We start from the raw sequence: 11,539 nt of genomic DNA on the forward strand, positions 1-11,539 counted from the left end.
AGCCCTGAATTTCAATGCCTCCTGCAACATCGGCCAATTCACCATGAGACTTACACATCGGGCTCCTCAGTCACCCAAGGACCCATAAAAATAAAACTTGTGGAAGAGATCGTCCTCCACCTCAAGGGATCACCCAAGCTGACTAAAACAACACAGAAAAATTAAACCCTGGGAACCAAAAAGGAGAATTCAATCTGTTCACTTTCATGGGGATCCCACTGTAACTCACAGAATTTGACACATCCAAATGACAGCTTTCCAAGCTCCATCACTGAGAAATTGTAGATCAGCCCCATCCAACTTCTTAATGGGGATTTCAGGCAGTGGAGGAGTGACTCAGAAGACACCACATCAGCCACTAACATCTGTTCCTCGAGGCATAGTGCTGGCAACAAGCAAAAGATGTTCACAGGAGTAGATGTGGACACAGAAAACTCCCCAGATCAATGTGAAGTCCAGCATTGTAGAATCATAGGGTACGTCTAGACTACCGCGTTTTGTCGACGGAAGTTTTGTCGACAGATACTGTCGACAAAACTTCCGTCGACAAAGAGCGTCCAGACACATTGAGTTCTGTCGACAAAGCAAGCTGCTTTGTCGACAGAACTCCGTAGTCTGGACGCAACGTTACAGGCAATAACACCTTCTGTTGACAGAGTTCTGTCGACAGAAGGTGTTATGCCTCGTAAAATGAGGTATACCAGCGTCGACGAAACTGCTGAGTTCTGTTGACGTTATGTCCACTTTTGTCGACAAAACTAGGTAGTCTAGACACACCCATAGAATGCTAGAACTGGAAGGGACCTCAAAAGGTCATCAGGTCCAGTCCCCTGCCCTCATGGATGGACCAAGCACCATCTAGATCATCCCTGACAGGTGTCTATCCAACCTGCTCTTAGATATCTCCAGAGATAGAGATTCCACAATCTCCCTAGGCAATTTATTCCAGTGTTTAACCTCCCTGACAGTTAGAAAGTTTTCCCTATTGTCCAACCTAACTCTCCCTTGCTATTTCAAAATTCTATACCAACATTTTCAGCCCTCCTCAGAGGTCAAGGAGAACTATTTTTCTCCCTTAGCCGTACAACATCCTTTTAGGTACTTATGACCTCTCGGCCAGGTGTTCTCGTGGCGTCTCTCAAGCATCCATCCAGTGGCTTTACACTCTACAGCCAAAATTTCTCCTGCCCAAAGCCTGAGTAGGCCTTGAACCTAAGTGCTCTGCAAGGGCGAGGGGCTGGTAGAGGCCTTCCCACCAGCCTGCAGAGAGTGAGCAGAGAAGTCCTTTTCTTGCTCCTGCATCTCAGGGACCAGCCCGATCTTTTCTTGGGTTCAGCCACATTACTCCTGTTGTTCATGGCTACGTCTACACGGTAGCGCTATTTTGGGATACCTCTGGTATCCCGAAATAACTATCCCATGTCTTCACCGCAAGCCCATTATTTCGAAACATAACGAGCTCGCTATTTCGACGTCCCTGTAAACCGCATTCCACGAGGAGTAAAGGACATTTCAGATAAAAGATAAGTTATCTAAAAGATAAGTTATTTTGGGCCAGTGCTATCTCTTGCTATGTTCACCTCTAGCAGCTATCATCATGGATGTTTCTACAGAGCAACTATGATATAAATAATAATATGGCAAAAGGGGAAATTAGGGAGGACACAGATGATATTTTGTAGAAGGGTGCTGGGAAGGCCAGGGAAGAAAACACCAATGGGTTAAATTATCTCGTCTCCTGTGACTGTCCCCTTTTGCTCTGAGGGATCGAGAAACATGAGGCAAAACCTGGGATGTTGTTTTTCTGTTTTTAAACAAATCCTCTTTTCAATTAGCCATGTTTCTCTCAGAGGCAGTAAATCTATGGGTTATAAAAACAAACACACTCATAATTAGTTCTATCCATGAAGAAAATTAGCTGTTTATCTTTGTGTCATTAATCAAAGGACCCTGCCAGCTTCACCAAGCTGACTCTCCACAGATGGAGGGTGGGAGGGAGGCGAGAAACACATGATATATAATGACAGGACATCAGGATGCCATAGATCTCTCCCCTCTCTGCTTGTACATCTGTCCACATGACTTATGTGAAATAATATTCCAGGCCAAAGAGTTACAGGGCTGTGCAAGGGCTGCTACTTGAAGAAACAATAAATAACAAGGGGATCATTTGATACCTTCATTTGCATTAACCTTTTTAACAGCGGGATCTCTCTGGCATGTATGTGCAGTGGGGCAAAGCGGTTCACCTGCCTCACTGGTAAACTTTTACATGAAGTGAAAAGTTACATCAGGGATGAGTTTGACCCAGCAGCAGTCAGCTGAATTAGCCCTGGTGTCTTTCCAACCTGAGCAATCACACTCGTTCTGCTTGCAGAATTTTCACTTGTGGCTTCACTTGGATAATACACACACACAGACATACACTTGGATAACACACACACACACCTTGTTCCACCCAAGATGTGGCTGCATTTTAGTGATAGGTGCAGCAATCCACTTGGGTCTAATCTTACCCACAAAAAGATCCATACGCACAATCAGCAAGAAAGAGGAGCTTTCTTTTGGTGTGTCTAGACTACAGGGTTTTGTCGTCAAAATGGACTTTTGTCGACAAAAATATACCTGCGTCTACACTACCGCCGAGTTCTGTCGACACAACATCGACAGAACTCGGCAGTTTTGTGGACAGCGGTATACCTCATTCTACGAGGAATAACGCCTTTTGTCAACAGAGTTCTGTTAACAGAAGGCGTTATTGCATCTACACTGTCGTTTGCATCTACACTTATGTCAACAAAGCGGCTTGCTTTGTCGACAGAACTGGATGTCGTCTAGATGCTCTTTGTCGACAGAAGCTTTGTCGACAGTATCTGTCGACAAAGCCTCTGTCGACAAAAGCCTGTAGTCTAGACGTACCCTTAGTTCGAAATAAGCTACTCAGTTTGTGCTATGCAAATTGTGTAGCTTATTTTGAGTGTATTTCGAAATAACTCACTATTCCGAAAAACCCCTCATGGAACGAGAGATGCCACAATGTCAGAATAAGTCACCCATTATTTCAAAATCTATTTTGAAATAATAGGCTGCTTCAATAGACACGGAATAGCTATTTGGGGATACTCCTCATATCCTGAAATAGCTCCAAAGTGTAGAATTACCCTTTGTGTCCAAGAAATGAGATGTTCCAGTCTCTACCATTAATGCTCCTCATCAATGACTTACTCCAGGTTTTCACTCATGCAAACAAAATCAGAATCTCTGACACCAGCTTCCCATCTGTGAAACCAGGATAATCGTTATCTGTCTCACGCAGGTGTTGAAAGTCTTAGTTCATTCATGCTGTTAACGCAGCTTGAGTTATTGGACCGAACCATTAAACATGCAAAATGTCATCACCTGAAGGCTGTTGTTATCTGCAGGCTGAATTATAGGGATTTGAATTAGCTGGGTGGGGCACCTGTACTATCCTAGGCATTTTCCTGTAGCGTGGGTGTTAGTGTCTCCTGCAAAGAGCACAGACCTAAAGAGACAAACAAGAGCCAAAGGGGGCTGGAGCAAGGGTAAATATCGCCATTCATTTTTAAATATATTTCTGCTCTGTGTGACTTGGCCTCTTTTTAGCTGCCATTGGCCGGCAGTTTGCGGTAGACAGAAGAAGCTCTAGAGGAGGGATTTATCTGAGGAGAAGGGAATGGCTTTATGGAGATTTCACTCATCCGAGCCTGCAATTGACAGTGGATGGGTGGCGTGCGGAGCCAACATTTATGAAGTGTGGTGTGAGCCTTCCGGATGATGGAGATAATGATTGAGATATTGTCATGAGACAATAATTGTATTATTGTTGTTCTTGTCACAGCAGCACCTACGAAGGCCTAGATCAAGGCGCCACGGTGCTAGGGGCTGTACAGTCAAGTAGCAAAGTCCCTGCCTCAGCACCAGACAGAGTACCCCAAGGGGATGAAACAGATCAATGTGGAGGGCAGGAAGGGGATGCAAAGCCACAAGTCAAACAGAGGGCCAGACATCTCAGCTTGCTGCTTGTCTACCCAATGCCTATAATGGTGAGAAGGTCACTGTGGTTATGTCTACGCTGCAGTGTAACCCGGGGCTCAGATTCCAGCTTCAGCCCGGATCCACTTTCTGTCTACACACAATTCTATGTGAAGCAGGGCTGGGCCTGAGGACCCTGCAGGGTGGATGGGTTGGCTCAAACCTGGGTCGCACTGGGACTTGGTCCCCAAATGCCATTGCTTTGCAGTGTGGATGCAACTTGGGCCTGACGCCCCCCTTCCACATTTGGGCCCTGAGAGGCTCACAACATTATTCCACAATCTCCTGGGCTGATGTCCTTTATCCTCCCGATCCAAAGAGCAGCCAATCAACTCCCAGGAAGTGAAAGCAACTTTCCTTATTCAACCTCTGGGCAATATGCAGTGTGGCTGCTCAAGGCCCGGGCTTTCAAACCCAAGGTCCGCAGACTTGGGGCCCATGGACCCTGGGTTTACACTGCAGTGGAAACATACCCTCTGTCTCTCCTTGCTGAGATGGTCAGCCTCAGGGCCAGTGGCGTCTGGCACATGGACAGAGGGGGACTGATTTTCCTTGCCTAACGTTTGCCCAAATTGAGCATGCAATGCGCTACCCATTCGCAACCTCTTCCAGCTGCTGGGGTAAACACCACTGACTCGGCTAATTCCTCCTGATGTACACAATGTCACTGAGAGCACAAGGCAGGCTGGTCTCAAAGGAGGCTGGGTCTCCATTGCAAAAAAACCCAGCTTCATCTGTAAGCATGTGCCTTGTCCACACTGGGTGTTTTTTCCTCCAGGGAAGACACAAATGCTGTTACTTCTGCTCCATTGATTTGCAGGCCGTGGTGAGCAATGGGTGCACAGGTTATGCATCAGAAGACCCCCACTTCAGAAAGTCACCCTCTTCCCCCAGAGAGCTCTGCCTTTCCCAGCCACGTGTCTATAAATCTGAAGATGTAGGAAGTTGAAGCGCAGGTCACTGGAAACCCGATCGGCCCCCCAGTTCTCCTGCTCATTAAGGTGAGGTATAACTTTACCTTCACATCACGCGCCTTTCACTTTTCATCTCGCAGCAGCCCCGGCGAACGCTAAGCAGGTCACATATGGCCTCTGTCAGCTACACCACAAACCTTTTGGACCTTGTAATAAAAACGTCATGCGTGTTTTCTTTTCTTTTCCATTTGAGCCGGGCGCATCTCGAAGATAGGGATTTGTCGAGCAGCTTTGCTTTCCAGAGCCAAGATTTTGTGGCCATGGCGCGTGCACCTGGAGACTCATCACCACTTGGTGTGTTGCTCTGTGCCCAGATGTGACAAATGGGCACTTCGTTAACACCTCGTGGTTCGTTTGCGGCTATGCAGCAAGGAGAACTAGCCTAGCCCTATCTTTTCATAGAATCCCAGGGTTGGAAGAGACGTAGGAGCCATCGAGTCCAGCCCCCTGCCCAAAGCAGGACCAATCCCAACTCAATCATCCCAGCCAGGGCTTTGTCAAGCTGGGACTTAAAAACCTCTAGGGATGGAGATTCCACCCCCTCCCTAGGGAACCCATCCCAGTGCTTCCTCACCCTCCTAGGGAAATAGTTTTTCCTAATATCCAACCTAGACCTCTCCCACTGCAACTTGAGACCATTGCTCCTCGTTCTGTCATCGGTCACTACTGAGAGCAGCCTCTCTCCATCCTCTTTGGAACCCCCCTTCAGGTAGTTGAAAGTGGCCATCAAATCCCCCTTCACTCTTCTCTTATAGAAACTAAATAAGCCCAAATCCCTCAGCCTCTCCTTCTAAGTCATGTGCTCCAGCCTCCTAATTGTTTTTATGGCCCTCCGCTGGACTTTCTCCAATGCATCCACATCCTTTCTGTAATAGGGAACCAGAACTGGACGCAATACTCCAGATGCGGCCTCACCGGTGCCGGATCAAAGGGAATAATTACTTCTCTAGATCTGCTGGCAATGTTCCTCCTAATGCACCCTAATATGCCATTAGCTTACTTGGCTACAAGGGCCCACTGTTGACTCATATCCAGCTTCTCATTCACTGTAATCCCCAGGTCCTTTTCTGCTGAACTGCTGTTTATCCAGTTGGTCCCCAGACTGTAGGGCTGTGTCTAGACTGCATCCCTTTTCCGTAAAAGGGATGCAAATTAGACACATTGCGATTGCAAATGAAGCGGGGATTTTAATCCCCCCCGTTTCATTTGCATAAACATGGCTGCCACTTTTTTCCAGCTCAGAGCTTTGCCATAAAAAAGCACCAGTCTAGACACGGATCTTTCAGAAAATAAAGCCTTTTCCAAAAGATCCCTTATTCCTTATTTTAAGAAGAATAAGGGATCTTTCGGAAAAGGCTTTATTTTCCAAAAGATCCGCGTCTAGACTGGCGCTTTTTTCTGGCAAAGCTCTGAGCCGGAAAAAAGTGGCAGCCATGTTTATGCAAATGAAGCGGGGGGGATTTAAATCCCCGCTTCATTTGCAATTGTGATATGTCTAATTTGCATCCCTTTTACGGAAAAGGGATGCAGTCTAGACACAGCCTAGCAGTGCTTGGGATTCTTCTGTCCCAAGTGCAGGACTCTACACTTGTCCTTGTTGAACCTCATCAGATTGCTTTTGGTTCAGTCCTCCAGTCTTTTTGCTTTCAACAGTGGGAAGGACTCAATAGTTCAGCTAGGAGCAGACTGGATTGGCTATTGTGGGGAATAAGTAATTGTCATGATGTGTGAGACCTCAAAGTTGAAATTCCTTGCCATGAGTAAAGAAACAGACACGTCAAAACAGACAGCGTCCAGGCTGAATGGGCGCTCTGTCGCATGTAAGCTGTGATTGCTATGGACGGAATGGCCACCAGGGCACCTGTGCTTTTTCCTCTTCTTTTGAAAGAACGCCCTCTTCCCCGTCCACACACGCCTTTTTCCTCATAGAATGAGAATTATCAATGCTGGAAAAACTCCTCTTTTCCTTTGATTTTCTTGCAGAAGAACGCAGTTGCAGTGTGGCCGTTCCTCAAGTTTTCCCATCAAAATGGCCGTTTTTCCGTCAAAACTCTGTCGACAGAGAGGTGTAGTTTTGACACTTCCTCGATGTCAACTCTTAGGGTGAAGTCCAAATATGTTTCGCGTACATTGACAGTCTCGCAATCCTAGATGGGAAGGAGTAGAGTGATGCAGGCTAATGAGAGAAGAAACAATTCACCATCAAAGCTGCCACAGAGGAGGAAAATCTCAGGGACCCTTGCAAAGCAACACCTCCCCTTTCTACTGAAGCAAATGGCCCACTCCAGCCTGTGAGAACCTGCATGAATGCTCTTGGTTTTGCCCAACCATCATTTACAAACCCATCTGCTCCCAAGAACTTTCCTAGTTCTCCAAGCCCCTGACCAGCACGGTGAAATTCTGTGAGGTGAATGTGTGTTGAATGCCAGGTGAGTTGGGATTTGGGTAATTTGGCCTCTGTCCAGAAGCCTTTCCTTCCACACTGTGCCCTTTATTAGGAACCAAAGTATGTAACCATTGTGGAGAAGGTGTTTATGTTTCGCTGCCTAATAAATCACTTGTCATCTTTCATCTTTAATGACCTGAATAGAACCATTTCCCTAGGACTGAAATACTGCAGGCAGCATTTCCCCCACTCTCCGACCCTTCGCACGCTGATATATGCCTCCTTGTGATGGCTGCCGCAAGTTGAAAGGACTTGGGAGTTAAACGCTTATTCTCTGCTCTTCCGTAAGAATTTATATATTCTAAATTCTATACCCAAATGTTCAGCCCCGGCCTTTGTGCCTCTTCCTCACAAATAAGGCTAAAAACTCACCGCTTAAAAAAAAAAGTTGAAATTGTGTGACACTCGTAAAGATTTTCAGTAAGAGCCACTTTCTCTCAGGATATGTCTACACAGCAAAGTTATTTCGAAATAACAGCCGTTATTTCTAAATAACTTTCCTAGCGTCTACACAAGTCAACTGCTATTTCAAAATTTAATTTGAAATAGCGGAGGCCTTATTTCAAAATTGGTAAACCTCATTCCATGAGGAATAGGGCCAATTTCGAAATTGCTATTTCGAAATAAGCGCTGTGTAGATGCTTATTTCAAAATAGGGAGACTCCAGCCCTTCCCAGGGTGCCCTGCTGGCCGCCCTGGCCACAAGGTAACTTCTGACCTGATGCCCTGACGGAACCAGTTCCAGCTGGCCTTAAATGCGATTCAGCATCCAATCAGTGTGGACGCGCTATTTCGAAACAGCAAAAAGCTATTTCAAAATGCATTTTGTGTGTAAGATATTTCGAAATAACGCTGTAAGGTAGACATACCCTTACTGAATGGTAAACAACACTACCAAGGGCAAACAGCTCTATTGCTAAAGCTTGCTTGCAAACACTGCAAGCAGTTTAGGGCTAGAACCATCTTCCTCTTCTGTGTTTGTACAGCGCCAGCACAGTGGACCCCTAGGTTGAGAGTAGGATTCCTAGATGCAACAGCAGTACAAATAATAACAATAAAGCTATTTGATCTGCTTCCCGTAAATTTTCTGCTAAAGGCCTTCTCTGGCCTCCTCCTGTCTAGATTCCTGCTCCAGAGTTATAGTCAGTACATGTACCCACCCGAAAGCTAAGATTAGCCTCACTGTGCATAGATTCCCAACATTCAGGGGGTTCGGTTTGCAGGCTGCAGATTTCACAGATCCCAAAGGCTGGCTCTGTTTCCTCAACCTTAATTGATCAGTCACTGAGTTCCCTCCTTCGCTGTAATGTCTCCGTACCAGTTTACTTGGGCTCGCTCTGAGCCCTGGTCTACACTATGACCTTAGTCCACAATACCCACCCACCAAGTTCGAATTAGTAAGTGATGCGTCCACACTACCAAGCCCACTATTCCGGAATAGGGGGCTATGGAATTCAAATTCTGCACTCCTGCTTTTCATGCAGAATAATGCTATTCCTGAACTTATAAATCCAAAATAACATTAGTGTGGATGCTCTGGTGCCATTAATTAGAACTAATTGGCCTCCGGGAGCCTCCCACAGCTCCCAAGATTGTTTCTTGGGGCTCTGAGTCTGAGGTAGCGCGTCCATATTAATGGAGCCTGCCTCAGACTAAGGCTACGTCTACACTACGTAGTTTTTCCGAAAGCCCTATAAACCTCATTTTATGAGGAAGAAGGGCTCTTCTGAAAGAGGAGGTTTTTCCAAAATTTGGCCTAGTGTAGGTGGGCCAAATTTCGAAATACCTCTTCTGAAAAAAGAATCAGAAAAAGGTAAGCAAATAACACTTTCTCCGAAAAAGAAGTGTAGTGTAGACATAGCTTAATTTCAATGCTTCCTTGTAGTGAGGACACGGAGGTTCGAATTTGTTAAATCAGGAATCCAGAAGTTGAATTTAATCAATTCAAAATAATTTCCTAGTGTAGACATGGCCTGTCAGATGCAGCCCTTAACTCTGCTCCTGTCTCTGTCGACAGACACAATCTACTCACCTATGCTTATTGGCACTTTCAGCCCTAGCTAGCTGGCCCAGCTGGAGATACTAGCTAGAGCTGAGGGGCAGCTGGTAACCCACCTATTTTGCAATGAGGATGCTGCTAGTCCTCCATTGCCTTTCCACAATTCCCTCTGAGTGCCCAGAAGGACAGAAAAGTTCTCCCACAATTCACAAGGGAAGAATTATAGCATGGCTCAATTTTATGCTGCAGAAAGAACTACAGGCTATGCCCCCAGGTTTCCTAACAAGTACAACTCCCACCAGGGAGTGTGTCACCCACGGAGACCCAGTATCTCAGGTCGCGCTGGGGTTCGGGGCTGATCAGGCTCAGGCTAGGCTAATGTGGGTACCACTCACCCAGGATAACTCTGTAGACATAAACCTAGAAGCTCTGAGATTTTCCCTATGCCTCTAAGCTCCTCAGAGGTTGGCTCACACGATGAAAAGTCTCACATACCACCGGTTAAGTGCAGGATGATGTGAAAAGCCACTCAACGAATGTTCTAGAAGATTCTCCCTCTTACACTTCAGCTAAGTGTGACCTAGAGTTAGACTGTCTGAATATGGAGGGTAGGCATTTTGTGGTCTGTGTTCTCTATTCACCTCCTCCTCTTCGAATTTGTGAGTCCTACATGATGACTCTCCATTTCTGAGGGAGGGGAATGATCACCACCCCTATTTTACAGACAGAAAAACTGAGGCCAACAGAGGGATGGTGCCCAAAGACTTGCTGGAGATCACACAGCACCTTAGCTGCAGAGTTTGGAATAGACCCCGCAAGTCTCCTGATGGAGGTCTCATTTTCAGGTAGGTTGGTGATGGGGACCAATAAGCACCTGAAGATACAGGACGTTCCGGGGACTAGGTGGCAGCTGCTTCCAATTTCTTGCTCAAGATTGTTGATGTGATTTGTGTTCTTTGAGAAACTGTAGCATTACATTGCAGCAAGTTGCTTATGCTATGCTTAGGGGCCCTGCAAAGTGCCAATAGGGGATTCACTCATGAAGGGATTAGCACAGCAGAAGCTAGTTATCCCGCCAGTACTATCCTCACGAATTCTACCTGGTACTCCCCTGCCTATGCCCCCAAGGACTGCATTTGCTCCACATCTCCATTTTGCAGATGGAGAACTGAGGTCCGGTGAGACTCAGTAACGTGCACATGACCCCACCGGAAGCTTATGGCAGTAGCAGATATCGAACCAATGCCTTAAGTCCAAAGCCTTATGCTCATTCTTCCTTGCAAATATGTAAATGAGAAAATTAGCAGGCCAAGCTCCCTGGCAATTTTCTGTGAGAAGATCAAAGCCTCTTGTTTATGTACATCAGTGTCCTGCCGCCAGAAGTGATCTGCCGCTACAAATAAAGGTGAAATCATTTCTTCCGGACCAGTTGTTGAAATGTTGATCAAGGTGAGGAAACCCTTATCTCTGATGTTCCTTTTTTTTTTTTCTGCCAACCTTTCTGCTGCTCCATTGTTGGGGAATGTCACTTTCATTCCAACAAAGGCAAATAAGAGCATGCTCTGTTTTCTTGCTTGTTTTATAAAGTGAATTGGACATGCTCTGGACACACATTTTTCAGCTGTCACCTTTGGAAACCAAGCAAGCTCAGCATTCAACCAAAATTAAAAAATGCACTCGTAAATTATAAGTGGTTTAATGAACCAAAATATGGCCAGCAGTCTGGGAGCCGCAGCAGATCGGTGGTGGTGACAAATCTGACAGATAGAGCAAGAGAGGAGACCAAGATGCCCATGGAGACCGAGGCTTTTTGAAAATTTAATTATTGAAGTCAAATCTATTAAGAGAGAGACTTGAGTAATGGTGTCACAGATATTTGCTAACTGGGGGTGCAAAAGTCCAATGAAGATTGTGCTTAATTTCCCCAACCCTGTAGTCGCCCCCAGTTTTTTGTTTCCGTGCCTTGTGAGAAGCCCTAACATCTGACTTCACACTCATTCCAAATTGCATCTAAGGATGCATCTATGCTGCACCGTTAATCCGGAATAACAATACGCGGGTCTACAT

This window comes from Pelodiscus sinensis, chromosome 9 (genome assembly GCF_049634645.1).
Source record: "Pelodiscus sinensis isolate JC-2024 chromosome 9, ASM4963464v1, whole genome shotgun sequence".
Taxonomy (NCBI): Eukaryota; Metazoa; Chordata; order Testudines; family Trionychidae; genus Pelodiscus; species Pelodiscus sinensis.